A 19,108-nucleotide genomic window follows, 5' to 3' on the forward strand; every position below is an offset into this window, starting at 1 on the left:
GTGGGGAAATGAGATAGACTGCCAAATGCTACTTAGAATGATTAGAGAGTTCAAATTGTCTTGCGACTTTGGATGCCCTCTTGCCCCACCTTCGTAATTTACGAAAGTGTTCTGGGAATCGGTTGATTGGTCGTTTTCTTTTTCTTGTCCCCAATGTATAACCTTTGGCGATGACTACAACTTATACAATATATGACAATGGGAAAGATGCATGCCAAGTGATCAATATTCTAAATGGATCGCCTGAGTTTCGATATTTTCTCCATGTTATGAATGAAAGGACAAGGTTTGCGTAGTGCACGCGTGCATGGGAATTTTCCCGGTTCATCATTAATTTGTACTGAACTTCTGAACAAAATTTTCGTATAGTTTTTTTTTTGCCGCGTTACAATAAATTTAATAGTTTCCAAAAAAGATTATCAGTTTCGGGATAGTTTTGAAGTAATCTAAAGCTTTTAAGAGTAATAGATTTAGCTGCATGGTTGAGAAGATGAAATGTGAGTGTGAACATTATTCGATCGTTCCTTTCCTTCTGCGACGTTCCTTTCCTTCAGTGACGTTTGTAACGCTAACTAACTGAGAAAGTGAAGGAGGGAGGCGATCCGACTCATGCCTCTCTCCTTTTACTCGATCCGAATCAAGCCTCCCATCTCTTTGCAATCCAAGCCAAGCCTCCCTCTTTTTTGGCGACTCGAACTCAAGCCTCCCTCCTTTTTCGCGGTCTAACCTCCTTTATCCGCTTCAGTTCCTCGCCTTTGATTATTTTACTCCGTTCTACAAACTGAAACTGAACGCCCGGAACATGCTAGGAAGTGATCAATTTTGAGGTCAATCGTCGACTAAGACATGTTTTCTAATTCAACATTCTTCACTTGGTCACGTGGAAGATACCAATTTTCTTATAGGTCTGTTTCTCTCCGGTACATGGATTTTGAGCCTTGGCGGCTCTCTTGACTTTTCACTTACTAAAATCACTGCATACGTCACGGATAAGTGTGCATTTAGTACGTGGAGTTTATTTTCCAGGGATTTTCCGGTGAAGTAAAGGTCTTTTGTAGAACTTTAATCGGTGAAATTTAATTCCATCGTGAGAACTTAACTCAAGATTATCTAATAACATTATTAGACCGCACCGCGAATAAAGGGGCAAAACCGAAAGACAACAACTTCGCGCAGTGAGAACTGCTTCAAACGCCGTCCGGCAACTTTGTATTCTTGTGGTACGCTATTTTCCCTTAAGCAATCTTTTCTATTGCCTTAGCTTGGGTTGAGGCTTTTCTGGAGTCCTCTTTAAATTTTACTGAATGTACTTAAAATGCTTAAACTTGGCAACAACTATCAAATGAAAGCTGAATTATGGTTGGCTTGACTTCGCGAGCAAGGATTAAAAAGGTTGTCCACGTTGACATCGGCTGCAGGCACGTTGGTGGCTGACCAGACCGATGCGGGAAAGGAATTATAAAAGAATTATATAATAATTATAGAATTATATAATAATTATAGAAATATATAAGAATTATAGAATTATTTAAGAATTAGAGAAGAATTATAGAATTATAGAAGATACACAAAGTTCCAAACTAAGTGAAAAACTAAGACTCAAATCTCAGATATTTCACTAACAGTTTCACTACCTGGTTAAACATTCATTTTCCTTGACAAAATATTGCTGCCAGTTTCATTTACTTGCGAGGCTCGATTACTTCTTCTCCCTCAACGACAGCTAGGGTGAAAGCATTGATCCTTCTCTTCAGGCGAGATCTTGTCTGTGAGGATAAGTTGATCTCAAAACAGTGACGTGGTTTAATTTGTAGAAAGGAATGATAAACCATACTATTACAATGATGTTCCTTTATCACTTATTATGTCTGCTACGGTCAGCATGTGCGTCGAACCATTGACAGCAAATGTTCATTGCCTTTAGTATTATCAACGAAGCAACACGCTTTGTTTTAAGAGTGGAATTACACTTTTTTTTTTTTTTTGTCAGAAATATAATACGTTTTATGATTAAAAAGTGATACAATTTAGACATGCCCATCATGGAGTGAAAACTGACTCAGTAGCCGCAAAAGTGATTTATAAAAAAAAGAAAAAAAAGGAGATAGAAATAGAATACCTTTCCGCTGAGGCCTTCCGCTTTTCGCTGAGGACCTAGGTGGAAACGACAAAGCTTTGGGTGTATCTTCATATACACCCAAAGAAAACAAGTGACTAATTTGTAGAAATTAGAACAATGCGTAAATGAAAAAATAAATGCATAAATGACTATATTGATGAGTAGAGAAAACACAAAACTGTTAATGAAGGGTTAGAATAATTAATTCTCATGGGAACAAAGGAACTTTGTGTGAATAGAGAGACGGCTGGATTTAAGCACATACTATTGACGAAATGATAAACAGATTCATAATGACAACAAAATAAATCTTATATACACTATCCCCTTCTGATATGCCGTTGAATAGCCTTATCTTTATCATGGTGTAAACTTTGTAAAATCTCAAACCCAGGTAGTGATAACAGTGTTTGACGTCTAAGCTATAGGATAGGCTATTTCCTACGGAGTTCACCATAATAGTTGCGGAAAAATTTTCCCGATTGAGTTTGTGAATGCATTTTTTCTTGCCACTGAGCGGATTGTTTGAGACAAAAAGCGAGGTCTCTGCACCACATCAGGACACGAAACAGACGGGGTGGGAAAGGGCATTTGATTTCAAACCAAAGCTGATTGGTTCCGTTTTCAATTAGCTGACAGGTGTCCTTTACCCCTTTAAGTTCCTCCTCTGCATAATTATTAGAACACTGGTGACTATGACCTGAAAAAAGTAGGTGGGAAAGAGCGTTGAATTCTAAAGAAAATACTCGACCGTACCCAGTTTCCAATTATAAAATCAACTCTACAGCAGAGGTTTTAACTGCGATAGCCCGCTTTAAGTATTCTTCAGCAAGAGAACACAATTGTTTTTGCTACATTGAGAATATTTTCAGCGGCAAATATCCGGAAATGAAACTATAAGTTATAGAACCATCGAATTGATACCGACATAAAATAATAATAATAATCATGATAATAATAATAATAATGATGATGATGATGATGATGATGATGATGATGATAATAATAATAAAGATCTTCAACGATTGGCGAGTATACTGTGATTAAATAAATATTTTATCCTGGTATCATTTCTACAAGGATAGGGAGGGGGTGGTGGTGGAGATGAACAAGGACAAGTTAGCAAATATAGACAAACAAGATATCGGATAATTCCCCTCTTCTTCCCCATTAAAAAATAAAAAAAGAATAGGAAAAAAAAAGGGAAATGAATAAACGAAACGAATGACATCATAAAACTGACATCCACTCAGAAGGTTACCCAATTGATCTTTCTTACTCACCAATCATTAGTGTAAGGCTGAAAATTTTCCGGAACATTTCGGTTAAAGATCCCTTCGAACCTTTTAAAGGTGTAATCGGCCTTTGCGTGTCTTCAAGATCATAGTGTCGTTTAACGTTTCGACGTGATTAATGTGTTAGTCTTTGTTTAGTGGCTTCTGGTTGATAGATCCAGGCTAAATCTTGCGAGAACAAGGAAGACAGCGGTGACCACGTTCGGCGTGAGTTTTTAACATATCGTCCCTTGAAGTTGATGATAATAAAAAGACTAGCTGGGCCCGTATTTACTTCATAAATCGAGACAATACTAAGAAACGATAAGAATACTTACTCCTTGCATGCGAAATTGTCATGGAAACCATTGGGCAGCAGCAGGTGGCAGTTGAGTTAACAAAAAAAATTGCATAAAGCGAACGTTTTAACCCCTTCATTATATAACTCTTTTCCTAACATGAAGTAACAGATGCAGGTCATAAAGTCACGCCGGTATGTTTCAAAATTTTAAATAACCTGTAAGTTAGGCACGCTATTTTGCTAATTGCTGGTGTTTTTGCGTTAACGACGTCGCCACCGACAGATGATTAACGAATAGGGACTAAAACAAAACCATGGGTTGCCATCTCAGTTGGTTCCATTATCAAAAAACATGAGCCGAATTTCTCAGTTTGCATAACTGACACGAGGTTGAGCACGTTTTACTTTGAAAAGTGAAAATTTTCGAATGAATATTTATAATGTCTGCCTCTGGCCACGATATATTTTCATTCTTTCCTGTTCGCGATCATACCTGATACATCACACACAGGTCTTAAATCGCTCTAAAATTATTGACTTGGCGTTTTACGAATATAGACCTCCTTGACAGATTTAAATTTAGTTCATCTGATAACAGGTAATGTTTGTTACAGTTATTTGTTATTTTACCGAAAAAAAAAAAAAAGAAAAAAAAAAGAAATGATAGCCGAGGAAAATTACAAAAAAAAAAACAACAACAACAAAGAAAAACAACAAAACAAGCAACGACAAAACAACAACAACAGCAACAACAAAAACACCCAAATAAGGATTTTACAATTCATTGAAAGTGACAATCATTTAGTCAAGGAGAAAGACGAAAACGAGAGAACGAAAAATAAGATGGACTGTCTGATGCGATACTTCTTTTAATAAAGTTATCTAATATCTGCGAAGTCTTCACCATAAACTCATGCGATGGAAACGAAGCACCTTGGCTCCGTGCTTTTAAAATGGATTCCATAATTTTCATTTTACCAGCAGCACATGAAGCAGTTTTGATATATAAAATGGAAATACTTCCCACCTCAATCATACCGAAACATTTTTGCTACTTTACAGACAAGAAGAGGTCTAATTACTGTTTCCCGTTTTCTGAATCGTCTGTCGAAATCACAGTGTAAACAAATAATTTTTTAAGTGCAGATTTTCTGAAGTAAAGAAAATTTGGTAAAAACCACAATGAAAGAGATGCTTCCTTGCCATTTCAGTATATGTTGGGTAACATGTGCTCTACAATGTATCATTCTAACCAGGACACTCAACTACATTGAAGGAAAAAGAGTTTAATAGTCTATAAAAGCCACTCCACAGTTGAATTGATTACAACAACTTTTACAACAAAGACAAAATTTCTTTTGAGAACTATTTACTGAAATTTATACGTCCGTGTTTTAAATATACAAAATAAGATATGGCGTATCTGACAGCGATTTTTCTGAGAATCTTTTTTACAAATGTATATGCAGACATTACCATAGAGATGATAATCCAAAAGGACTAAAAAAAATCATGTTACATTATACCATGTCACTTAAGCAAATCTTTGGAAATTTCAATGGACATTTCTGGATCGATTAGAACGTTAATGAACATTTACATTTTACCATGTCCATAGAAGATCTATGGAAATTTCCATGTACATGTCAAGATCGATTAGAGCTGAACATGTTACATTTTACCATCTCAGTGGAAGGTCTATGGAAATTTCCATGCACATGTCTAGATCGATTACAGCTGAATATCTTACATTATACCATGTTAATGGAAGGTCTATGGAAATTTCCATGCACATGTCTGGATCGATTAGAGCTGAACATCTCACATTGTACCATGTTATTGGAAGGTCTATGTAAATTTCCATGCACATGTGTAGATCTATTTATAGCTGAATATCTTACATTTACCATGTTAAGGGAAGGTCTATGGAATTTTCCATGCACATGCCTAGATCGATTAGAGCTGAACATCTTACATTTTACCATGTTAGTAGAAGGTCTATGACAATTTTCATGCACGTATGTGAGTCGATTGCAACTGAATATCTAAGATACGTCATTTTATCATACAGAATATCTATGGAAATTTCCATGCACATTGTTTAGATCGATCATGACTGAAAAATTCTTTCATTTGAGCCATGTTGCTGGAATATCCATGGAAATTTCCATGCACATTGTGTGAATTGATCATAGCTGAACATCTTAAATCTTGCCATGTCAATGGAAGATGTATGGAAATTTCCATGCACAAGTGTAAATTGATTATAACTGAAAATCTTATATTTTACCATTCTACTGGAAGATCTATGAAAATTTCCATTCACAAGTGTGAGTCGATTATAACTGAAAATCTTATATTTTGATGATCTACTTTCCAAATTCTGACCTGAGCCGTTGATGCTCAAGCTTCTCTGTATCTGGAATAACATAATCTGGGGGGGACATCAACATTTATTTCTGCATCAGCTTGACATAAATAAAGAAAAGCAAGCTTAAAAAACTGTAGCAAAAACGCTTATTCCAGAAATTTAATATTTGAAGGACATGAACCAGACAGTAGAGAATGAAATGACCTCAACAATAAATAAGCTTCTAATTTAAGTAACTTACAGCTGTATACCATCAAACTGTAACAGAGATCAGTTTGTGATTTTTCTAATAGTACTTGTCATTGTTACTAATATTATTGTTATTTACAATTATTATTATCATTATTGGTCTTGTATAATGCTAAGAATTAAAATGTAAGACATCACACTCCACCACACTCATCACACTCCATCTGAGCAAAACAGATATCTTCAGTGCATGAACAGAGTATAACTGTTAATGGAAAGTATTGTTGAGATTTTTTGTTTTTATTTATTCTCCATTGTACAGCAGATATTTCCACTTACTTTCACTACAGTTAACCGCTGTTCTCAGTGGATGAGGGTTTACCGGTTTCCAGTTTTCCTTTTTGCCACTCCCCCAGTGAAATGGGCAACATCCCCTCCTTCACAGCAAAAACATGCTCAACCTCGGCAGCCTTTGGAGTTGGGGTGTAACAACTCTCAAAGGAGGTCACAAGCTCTATCAATTAACAAGAGAAAACATTTAAAGATATTTTATCCATCCATATTGTCAGGAGAGGATAAACATCAATCAATTGAAGGCTTAAAATATAACTACACGACTGTCTCAATAGTTATACAAGTATACTCTGCTCCTCTTGAATTTTATATATATTTTTTAATACAAATCCATAATTAGTTAACTATAGATTTTCTCTTAGTTAACTAATTAATATTTATACCTCTGTAAATAGCTCCTAGTCTTTTTTCTTTTTTAGTGTCCCCAAATTAGTAAGGGATTTTTCCCCAGCTTAGGATGGCTCTTCATGTAATGACAATTTCAATAAAGTTTTACTACTACTACCACTATTAGCACTGCTGCTGCTACTACTGCTGCTACTGAGGCTGCTACTACTACTACTACTACCACTACTACTACTACTACTACTACTACTACTACTACTACTACTACTACTACTACTGCTACTGCTACTGCTACTGCTACTGCTACTGCTACTGCTACTACTACTACTACTACTACTACTACTACTACTCATTTTCTAAGGTAGAAGTTTACTGATTGCATTCCTCCTAACAGTACCTATAGAGGTTCTTGTGTCCTTCTTTACCAAAAATTCAGAAAGCCTGTAAGACACAATTTAATATGACTAACAATTAACAACAACCTTTAGTATTTTGAAGCTGGCAATTAAGCATCCCAGCAGTGAAACTTTGACTGAAATCGGCAGCATTAATAAGATGGTTCTGCAATGTAACTATTCTCAAAGAGAGTTTTCCTCTCAACTGAATTCGATGAAAATGAAACTCTGATTCTTACTTGTTAAACATCTGGTCAGCAGCTTCATGAGTGTGTCCAAATTTAGTTTTACCTATAAAGACAAAAGTTAGATTTGAAGGAATTTTTTGTTCATGAATCACGTTATAAAAGGAGTGGTTACAAATTCGTTTTATTTAATTTAGTCTAATTTATGATTTAGACTATATACGAGAAGAAGCTTGTTGGTGCAACTAAAGGACAACATAAGATGTACTGTACCTTTCATTTAGTTTGGCGTGCATCCATAGCCCATCAAGTACGATTTACCTTGTTTGCAGCGAGTTATTGCCCAGAAGATTCCCACGTATCATGCACATCTCTGCAAGATCCACGGCTTCTAAGCATTTCTCAGCACATCCAGATTTTGTTGCCTTAAATATACAGAAACCCACAGAATTGATGAATATTTCGTAACTTTGAGTCGATATTAGCCTAAATCTCAGACAGTCTGAATCCAGTTTCTCAAATATCCGTCAAAATCCCGAGGGCGCCTTGTATCGTCAGAGAACCAGGCTAAATAATCGCCTTTGTGCCTTCATTTTGAATTAAAAGACTGTAACTCGTAAACAACAAAACAGCGAACGGCGGAAACAAATCACCCAAGCAGCCTCTTTTCCTCTCTCTACAAAAAACCACCAAAACGTTTACTCTTCCCCACTTCTTCTGCTCTATATGGCATAGCCAGCAACAAAATAATATCGATTGATTGTTTTTTTTTTTTTTAAAGTCGTTACGCTGTTGGCTGTTTTGGTGTTTACGTCCACTCTGTCATGGCTATTTCGAACCCAGTCTCTCCAATAAACGACACTAATAGTTTATAAGTTGCGCTACAGTCGAATTTAATTCAAGGTCGCACAAGCAATTAAATTCGACGATAGCGCGACGTCTAAAACGAATTAAATTCGTCTGGTGAATTAAATTCGTCCTTGACGTTTTATCCGTCTTGGTAAGACGGATAAAATATCGATAACGCGTCTTCAGTTTTAACGTCGCACCGAGAGTCGCGTATAATGAAATGCATGCATTTTCTTGATGTATTTCAATTTATTTCAAAATGACACCTCTGACCAGAGGCACTGCATTTGGGAAGAGAAATAAATTCAATCCAACTGATTTCGACGCATAAAACCACGCCACGATTTACGTCGACGGAACGACGAATTCGTCTGAATTAAATTCGACCGTAGCGCGACGTATAAACTAGGCCTAAGGAATGCGTTACGATATGTCACTGCGGGAGTTCGTGATACTTCCTATCTAATTACCACAATTATCGCTTTGGATTTTAGAGCCTTTCCTTCTTTCAAAGAAGCAGCATGACACTTCTCGCGATCGCAACCTCCAGGTTTTTTCACTTTTCCAACTTTTCCTACGACAGATACGTCTCTCTCTGTTTACTAGGTTAGAAATATCAACTTATCCTTTTTTAATTTGGTTAAGATGACAACTAAGAAGTATGATGAAACTTTCTAAATTGCAGACAATGTGTCTTTGTCAGATATTTTCAAATCAGAACTTGAAATATCTTACGTTATAAGGTCAGGCACTCCTTCCACCTTGCCCGTACATAACAGAGGCTTAAAATAAATGACTAAATAACAAAAATTACGTAAACTCGGCCCTTCTGTTACAATTCTTGTTTACAAAAAAATTATCAAAATACATCGAAATGAAAACTGCCTTTTTTATTGATCCTCTAATTTCCCAATAGACGGTAGTTTATAGATTAGGGCGTCAAGATTGTTCCACTATCCTAGTTGCTGTATTATGGATTTATGACGCTCCACTTTGCAGTGCAAATCCAGCTCACTAATACGTGTTCTTCACAATGTTCACAATAAGCCTTTTTTACTTGCTTTGGATGCGCCGCCCAAAGCCCGATTGAATTCCCGGTCTTCCTCTAGGTCTAAAGTCGGAAACTTGTCAAATTCTTTCAAAATGGGGCAAAACCTCCTGGACTGATCTTCAACTTTGATAAAATGAAGTTTTAGTTCTCTCATTTTGGCGCGTTTCTGTAATGAATCAAACAATCAATAGATATTAAAATAGTAAGGAAGAGGAAAGAAATGTGATTCAATTTTTCAGCGTCTTAAAAAATACTTATAAATTATTTAAAATCTTTACCTCTACTCGAAGCAAATGTCATCTCGACCGGTTCCTTACACAAAGTAAACACCAAGTGTGGTTTCAGCGATTAACGATAAAAGCACCCCTCTGAATTTCATTTGGTAGGTTTCACTGTAACTCATTTTGAATATTACATACCGTTAACAGAAGAAAATTTAGTAAGAGTAGAGGAAAATTGAAAACTTATCAACAATAAAATACAGTAGTATTGTAGCAAGTAGAGGTTTTAATCACCGAACTAGGTTTATCTTTCGTTCTTTTTGTCTTAAAATGAGCTTTATCAATCTAAACAATAATTCACAAAATAAAAATATGAAGTCAATAAAGATCGCAGTTCAATAAGTGTTTGCTCCTGTTTCCTTTATGTAACACTCGACCTTACTTCCTGTATCCACGTGCTTCACGGTCCAAAGTTGTATTTCTGTTTGAATTAAATAGCGTTATTCTGCACACGAGAAACATCTTTCTGAACTAGCAAAATTTCACCAACATTTGTTTCGCCGTTTAGTTAAAGACTTATATTTAAACAACGATCTCTTACGTGAATTCATTACAGCCTCTTTTTCAACGAAACGGAAAGAGAGAAAAAGGTCTGATAGTTTCTAAAGAAACTGTTTGGGGCTGCGCCGGTAGTGGTAACGAATAATTTGAATATATCAACAAAGTTGAAATGGTAAATTGGCCATCGTTGCGATTACAAAAGTTGACATTTCGAGCGTTAGCCCTTCGTCGGAGCGAATAGGGGAATTGTGGATTGTGTGTGCTTTTAAAGGCAGAAAAGGAGCTACGTGAATGGTAGGAACATGGCAACGAGAGAAACACGAATAAATTAGTGGAATGAAAAGCGTTCGTTGATCCCTGTGGGATTTAGACTGCAGGTTTGAAAGATGAGCTTTTGTTCAAGAGTTTACCGGCTTACCGTGCTACCTAAGTGTAAGGGAAGACCGCATATTGCCATGTGTTTCTTAGAATGGTTAGGTAAATTAAAATGTCTAGCGACTGGTTTCGATGTGTCCTTGTCATTCCTCTCCACGTCGCGAACGTGTTCTCGGAATCAGTCACCTGGTCTTCTGCCTGTTTCGCTGATGTAAAAAAATCTTTTTGCAATAAATACAAGTTATGCAATAGATTGCATTGGCGGAGGTGTACGTGAAATGATCGGTTATCCTAATGGATCGTTTGAGAAACCCTTGAGATACGCTTTGTAAACAATCCTTATCAGGAAGTGTCGACTATCCTGCCAAGTTATATCGCTAATATACAGATTCATCCAAGCGTAAAAGCGGAGCTCCCAATAAGTGAAAAGTTTGCAATAAAATTTCTTACAAATGTTTAGCCTTTCCGTATAGATGAAACCCATTGACACTTACGTGTAACAGGTGCCTGCCAAGTCAAAATTTTGGAGAAACCAAGAAAGCAAACACAATCCGCAGTAAATTTTTAAAAATAATCTTTTCCAAAAAACAAGCTTTAGTAAAAGAAGACTAATTAAAGAACTTATTTCTGACGAAAAAAGCGTTAGGTGCATGTTACGTTTTTACTCAAAAATCAAGATAAATATTTTCGCATGTGTGCAAATATTTCAATCTGCAATATTAAGATGAAAGACAAAATCGATAAATATTTTCGCATGTGTGCATATTTCGAACTGGAATGTGCGAATTTGTCCGTGAGTGAAGAGATCTCAAGCTCCATGGAATCTATCAATAGGAAGCAAGAATGAAATGGCCAAGAAATATTTCGGGACGACATATTTATTCAAAAAAGTTTTGCTTTGCTGTTATAAGCGAAAAACGTACGAATCTCTTGTGTGTACAAAGCCCACGCGCTAAAATTCATCATGTTTAGATCGTTGTTTACTTGCCTTCAAGGCCAGAAATTGCGCAGCGTTATGTTGAAAGTTCTCAAAAAAACTTCGATTTCACGCAAAATCTTAGATTAAACAATACTTTTTGAACACGTGGTTACTCGAACATAATATTTAGCGGGCCATCAAATTGTCAAATTGTCGCTAGGCCCTGCTTGAAGTCCGAAAGTTTGGTTTTCACTTTACGTCCATAATTCGCATCTTCTTGAGAATCGTAGTGTAGTTGACTAGAGAGCTTATTCTGTCACCTTTAAGACTTTGATATCTATTCTTCTCCAAGCAGAGTATTCTATAGCATTGTTAACTTACATTATGAGTTCTAACTCGATCGCAAATGAACGAAAAATCCAAAATGAAAATTTTGAGGGTCGGCTGCTTGGACGCCATATTTTCAAATTTGATCATATAGTACTTTCGTGATATGGTACTTTCGTGACATGACAGAGGGCACGTACGTACGTATGTACGTACGCTCGGTCAGTCTCGTGAGAACCAAACGAAAAGAGGTTGACCATAGAACACTTTCCAGTACAAGATTAAAAAGAATAATGCGAAGCGCGTGTGAGAGCCCCGCTATTATGAACCATGCAACATTTTCAGGACTGCAATCCCCTTTTGTGGTACAGCAATATGGACGGTAAGATGATATTATATTAAATAAGCTGTAGATTGGATATAAAATGCGAAATAATTGAGTTTGCGTGTGAATGTGTACATTTTCGAATAACTGACGGCATCGTCAAATTAGCTCATTTTATCCAAATTTAAAATTTGATTAAGTGGCACTGAATCATTCCCCCAAAAACTCCTTTGAAGATCGAAAAGAGCCACACTTTGCCTTACAAAAGCCAGATTTTCAGTCGATTATTTTGTATAGCACATGGTTAAATAACAGATCACTTTTCACCCATTCTTAATCTTGTTGGAAGAAAGTCGGATAAATTCAATTACGTTGTGTAAATAAATGGTCAAGAATTGCTAAAATTGCTGCCAAATTGTCTATTGATGTTGTTTTTTAAGATTTGGTACTCTTTATCGGTCCAAGTGTTTTCAATTCGTGGCGCGACGCTCCGAGAATCGTCTGAAATTTTGTGCTTCAAAAGCCGCATTTGGGCGAAATTCAGCTTTTATCGATTTTCTAGAAAATAAATCGATATTCAGCCAAACGAAGTATGCAGTGCTTTGTTGCACCAAAAGGCCTTCCTAACTTAAGAATATGAGCCGAATCGATTTCGCGGCTATTGCCACCACATTTTGAAAATGTTCAACTTTTGGCCACATTTCCTTTTAGAGGAAAGCCAACTGAGATTGTTTCACATAAAGAAGAGAAAAAAAAAAAAAAACCAACGCTCTAAAACACGATGCTAAAATCAATTGATCTATTTATCTCAAGGGTAATATAAGATCTTAGTTGTCTCCACCTTTCTGAAAACAGGAGATAATGCCACACCGCGGATTCATTAATTAATCATTGGTTCATTGGTTCATTTATTTCACACTATTTACATAGAATTAACATAGATAGAAAAGTAAAGTTGCAACAAATGATTACAGAACAAAATAAATAAAGTACAGATTATAAAAATGTGTGTGGTGGCCAAAGTAGCAAAGGCTTTCTGGCCACCACCTACTTTTAGATAAATAAAGGAATAGTACTGAGCTAGGATTAATGTGGAAGAAAGAATTACCAGTATAAATTTAAGGTATGTTAGAGATATCTTGAACCAGGAAAGAATCTATACAGGAAAAGCTCAATAAGAGAAGAACAGACACACATACAGACAAACAAACAACAACAACAACAATAACAGACACACATACAGACAAACAAACAACAGCAACAACAATAACAGACACACATACAGACAAACAAACAACAGCAACAACAATAACAGACACATACAGACAAACAAACAAGAGCAACAACAATGGACAAAAGCAGAGACAGACAAAGGAGAGGAAAGGAACAACGCATCATGAGCAATAATAGCAGCAGCAGCAACAAAGACCTACACATAAGCGGACAATTATTATTATTATTATTATTATTACCATTCTTAACTGTTATTACTATAGTTATTTACATATAGATTGTTACATACTATATATTTGATCACTAAACAGATATCATATATTATTTGATTGATGAGAGATCAGGTGGGCCATATAAGGCTTCTTAAACTTGTTAAATGCTTTTAATTATTTCAATGCCAAAAGGATAGTTTCCCATATTACAAGAAGAGTACTTCAAAGTAATTTTTCCCATGTTTGTTCTGACTTGTGGTCGGGGGAATTTAAGTTTGGCGGATTTTCGGGTGTTATAGGAGTGGACAGCTGTTATAGGTATCAAAAAATTATGGAAAATTGCAAGAACAGTTGTTAGATTGTTATATAGTTTAAATGCAAGTAAGCAGATTTTAAATCTCACAACATTTTAAAATTTCAAGGATTTGGTAGTAAGGGGAAGAGGGTTCCCGTTTGTTTGCAAAAATGATACTTCGGCTGCATTTATTTTGTTTAGTACTGGTCTTCTTTAAATTAGTCCGATAAGTTGAATATCTCTGACAATCGATCAAACATTCAGAGAACATGGGATGCCTTTATGCGCCACAACTGAAAATACTAGCTTTTTGCAGCATGAAAAAAAACTTTAATAAGTAAACTGCATCATCATCATCATCAGCAGCAGCAGCAGAGGTTAATTCACAATGCCTAACCATATTAACTTAACAATTCAAAGGTGTGTGACGAATCCGCGCCACAAATGTGGGCGCCCTCCAACATACACAAAACACGAAACATAAACAAGCCCGAAAAGACACGCCACAACACAACTAAACGTAGGCCTGCAAATATTTATCACTCTAAGTAAGACAATATGGTAATTAACAATTACAAACAACAAAAAAGACAATAAACTAAGCTATCTACCCTAATTACAATAATACGATAAAACTAAGTTGCTATGTTACTTACCTAAATTACTTTACAAGAATCCATTTATTTCATTTACTCCACTATTTGCAATGGGGAAGGACTAGAAAGGAACATGCGAACCATTCGTGCTAGTCCACCCTCCCACCCATCCCACCCCAGGGGTGGGATGGGTGGGAGGGTGGACTACAAGAAGACTAGAATATCTAACCATTTCTCGATGTTAAGGAAAGGTAGCAAATTCTTCTCAGTTATTTTAAGACCCTGAGTTTTGGTTCGGCTGGGGCTCGAACCCTCGACCTCCCGCACAACAGTCCAGCGCTCTATCCACTGAGCTAACCGGGAGGCGGTTACAAGAATGAGAATGCGCTAACTATATTTACAAGAGTATTATTAATATAAAAGGGTAGAGTTTCTTTTTTGTGTTCAGCTCGGTTAGGTTTCACCTTACGTCCGTGTTCTTATCTTGTCCACAACTCACCACGCTCCACCAACAAACGGTCCCCTGCCAAACCAAACTCCCGTTTCTCCAACCAGGTTCCCGTCTCACCAGTTCTCAACTTTGCTCGTTTCCGCTATGGGGTGCCACTTGGGGTGTCAAAGAGAACTATCGAGCGACGTATGACAGGGTTCGGCATCTGTAAAAAGGATAAATTTTCTTCTTTAACAGAGGAAGAACTTGATAGAGTAGTGGAAGAAATTAAAGAAACGCATCCAAATTGTGGGTCTAAAATACTAGTTCGATACTTACGTTCGAGGAAAATATATGTACAGAGGTACCGTGTAAGAGATTCTCTTAATCGCATAGACCCAATAGGAGTGATAGCTCGGGAATATAGGTGTGTGCATCGTCGTGCGTACAATGTTACCCGACCGTTAGGTCTGTGGCACTTGGATGGCAATCACAAACTGATCACGTGGCGTTTTGTTGTTCATGGATTTGTAGATGGATACTCACGCCTCCCTGTTTTTCTGGCATGCAACACAAACAACAGATCTGAGACGGTACTGCAGCTTTTTATTAAAGATGTAGAAGAGTGGGGCCTACCATCACGAATAAGAGCTGACAAGGGGGGAGAAAATGTTTGCACTGTCAAGTACATGTTTACTCATCCACTTCGTGGACCAGACAGAGGCTCTGCTATTACAGGAAGAAGCATTCACAATCAAAGGTTTGAACGATTGTGGGTTGATGTATACAATGGGGTGTTTTCTTATTATTACAACCTCTTTACTAGATTGGAGGAATGTCAAATATTACATCCTGATGACGAGTTAGACATTTGGAGTCTACACTTAACTTTTCTTCCAAAAATAAATGCTTCGCTGAAATGTTGGAAAGAAGGATGGATAAGGCACCCTTTGAGGACCGAGCACAATAGAAGTCCTCTGCAGTTATGGGGTCAGAGAATCAATAGAAATCATGGCCAAGTTCCCCAAGAGGATGATATTCAGAACGTTGATCAGTATGGAATAGACTGGGATGGTCCTTTTGGCGATGAGTGCATGGACAATTCAAGGGTAGAAGTACCAGAAACAGGATTCAACCTAAGTGATAATCAGCTTCTTGAAGAACAGAATAGAATTGACCAACTAGCAAGTTCATGCGAAGATGGTATACAACTATTTGTTTCAATTAGAAATGCATTGAATGAGATTTGTAATCACTGAATTGTATCACTCAGTATATACAATAAATCCTCTATTAAGCCCCCATCTCATATAAGTCTGGCTACTTGGAGCAAGACATTTATTAAGTCAACAAAGAGGGACATGTTCAGGTCAATTGCAGGTTTTAAGTTACATGTAGGGCTCTTGGGAAGGGTATGTAGTAGGGAGTCTCTCTCACCTTGTCTCAGCCACTGTTCTTTTTTTTTATCTTGAGCTAAAGATGGCCAGGCAAAATATGCTGTTGAACTTTCATATTTTTATTAACATATACATTTACTTTGATTAAAATTTTTTCAATCAGCAAAACTATCACTACTACACTGTAGCTTCTCATAAGTTAACTGAGCTTGCCATGTGATACTAAACTTCAAATAATTTGGGATCAACAATGAATTGTTTAAATTAATGATCCAAAACTCGAAATAAAGAATACCTTATTGTTATTTTGAGCTCTGATAAAATTACAATTCATTCAGAGCTTGAAATGTGAATAATGTGGATTACTTGTTCAAATAATTCACTAATAACGAATAATGAAATGATTGTGAAAACAATTAACTCAACAATCGGCTCTTGGAGTACACTTGAGGCGATTTGACTGTAAAGAAACATCAAAAGTGAAAGCTAATTTTATTTTACAGCTCAATCTAACGACAGCTTCAAAATGTTGATATTGTAAATTTCAATAAATACGAAATTGATACAACAATAGTAAAGGTTCCATCACCACCAACTCAGACAATATCTATCTCCCACACATCTGAGTTCAATATTGCCATGAACTCTTGTCGCAGTTCACAGAAGCTGCTATAAGTACTGGGCATTTCCAGAGTAAAACTACATGTGTGGGCAACTGGCTGACGTTGTAACCCCTCTTGATTTGTAAATGAGATTGTTATGATATCTGTTACCTAAACATCTGAAGCTGTAGTGTATCTCAGGATGATGGCTAGTTTTGCTTCATCTAAACCTCTAACAAACTACTTTAAGTCACCCAAAGTCTCTGATTCAGCTGCTGTTACTCGGGCAGCTGTGAAAAGTGAAATTACCTTTGAATTTGTAGGTATGCTAGAATCATACAACACCAAAAAGGAAGCTAAATCTATGAAATAGATCTTCAAAGAAGAAACTATTTTTTTTTTCAGCAATCTGCTGCATATTGCGGTTTCATGAGAATCTCTTTGTGAGCGAACTCAGTAACCACTTCTCTGATATTGTCGTTTGTGACTCGTCTCTTACAGTCAAATGTGTAAAGAAATTCAAGTAGCTCATCATCATCGGGCTCAATACTCTGGTTTAAACATTTACCTATAGCATCAGCCTCAGACCCTGATACATAATTCTGAAATGAACTCATTAACATCACATCCGTCACACTCTCTTCTCCAAAAAGACAAGCAACTAAAAAGGACTTACTAATCTTCACAGGAAAATATTGACAATCTTTATATTTCTTAACTTTGATTCTAGCAACTGCTTCAAACCTGTTTCTGTTGAAGTCATGACGGATATATGGGACTTTTTCAATTTCACCTAGCATATGAGATTCATAACAATCTTTCCAAAAAAGTGAAAATATTTCCCGTAATGGTCCAGTCCCTGCTCCAGATTCTTCATTACCTTGCTGATTAATAATAATTACAGATAAAGTGCATTTTAAGATCGACTCATCAGAAAATATATCTGGCATATCTTGCCTGACTAATGATCTATGAACCCTTATTATTTTAATAGGTTGTTCCGTTACAGGCACTTTTGTGTTGCCTGTGCCATTCATCAGACTGTCTTCATCTCCATCAACCATCACGACATCTTTCACCTTTTGTTCAGCAACCTATTGCAGATATATTTAGAGTGCACTGTTATTTATGTAGAAAAAAACTGAGGTAAATACTAGCTGACAGGTAGTGCACACTACACAAAGCTAAGCCAAAGCAAAAACAAACAAAATCTGAATTCAAACATCTCATGGTTGTTTGAAACGAGGTTTGCTGAAGCGCAACTGAGCCCCAATAGGGGAGTATTTGACAAAAAAAACCTCTGGTATGGTTGAGGATTTGAATTTTCGAAAATGTTAAATTCCCACGGGGGCCATGGGCACTGCAGGATTTGACTCATATGTGATTAACATAGCGATGACAACTGACTTAATTGTAACTGGAGATAAGCTTAATACATTGCACTCCTGCATATTATTCCACAGTCCAATTCATCAGCAAAAAGCAACCAAGGAGTTAGAGCCATCCCAACTGTTTATGAACACACAAGGTATTACCATCATAATTAAAAAATGTTACAAAATGACCATGCTTACCTCACTTTCTTCACTAATCACTTGTTTGTGACCCTGATTAATCTGTTCCTTAGGAGGTTCATCAACAACATTTTATCCAGGAATGTTGTCTTGGTCACCAGATACACCTGGTTGTGCATCAAAAGGTACACAAACATCTAAGTGCTGCCGGAGCTCATTCATTGGGAAACATTTGTAGCATTGCTGACAAAACTAATCGGGAACGGACATTTTAGCTGGGATGACAACGTCGTCAATATCCAGGTTTGATTGTATCGTACGAATATATATCCGTCCTTGGCCAATAAACTGTTTCAAATATTCCATAGTGTACCCATTTGGGCCAGGAGCTATTGCTTTTAGACGGCGAGAACTTGGTTCAGCGTGCAAGAATTCATAACCACCAGCTTCGTACAACTTTAGAAACGTTGCCTGAACCATCTCATGGAGTTCTCCTGCACAAGAGTTTTCTGGAAGAAAACCTTTTTTTTCTCCAAGGCCTGCTGTTAGCAATTCCCTCTTCTCGTCAGTACTCGGCACCTCATCTTGTGCAGTGTATGCCCAACAAAATAATTTTGCCGTTAGTTCTCTGTTTTCTTCTTCCTCACTTTTGCGGCCCTTGTGACGTT

General features: G+C 36.8%; 1 long non-coding RNA gene and 1 pseudogene across 2 annotated transcripts; both read right to left on the bottom strand.

Annotated features, from left to right (window-relative positions):
- Positions 1-6,588: 6,588 nt before the first annotated feature.
- On the bottom strand, positions 6,589-8,045 carry LOC148736792 (uncharacterized). Of its 2 annotated transcripts, none has more exons than XR_015997296.1 (4): positions 7,855-8,045; positions 7,588-7,639; positions 7,351-7,394; positions 6,589-6,768 (listed from the first exon to the last, which is right to left on the bottom strand). It is a non-coding gene; the product is annotated as an uncharacterized LOC148736792 (long non-coding RNA). The 2 variants fall into 2 exon arrangements; XR_015997295.1 differs by having other exon boundaries at positions 6,590-6,768; positions 7,807-8,044.
- Positions 8,046-16,914: 8,869 nt separating this feature from the next.
- On the bottom strand, positions 16,915-17,990 carry LOC148736793 (uncharacterized; annotated as a pseudogene).
- Between the last annotated feature and the right edge of the window lie 1,118 nt (positions 17,991-19,108).

This window comes from Stylophora pistillata, chromosome 2 (genome assembly GCF_964205215.1).
Source record: "Stylophora pistillata chromosome 2, jaStyPist1.2, whole genome shotgun sequence".
Taxonomy (NCBI): Eukaryota; Metazoa; Cnidaria; class Anthozoa; order Scleractinia; family Pocilloporidae; genus Stylophora; species Stylophora pistillata.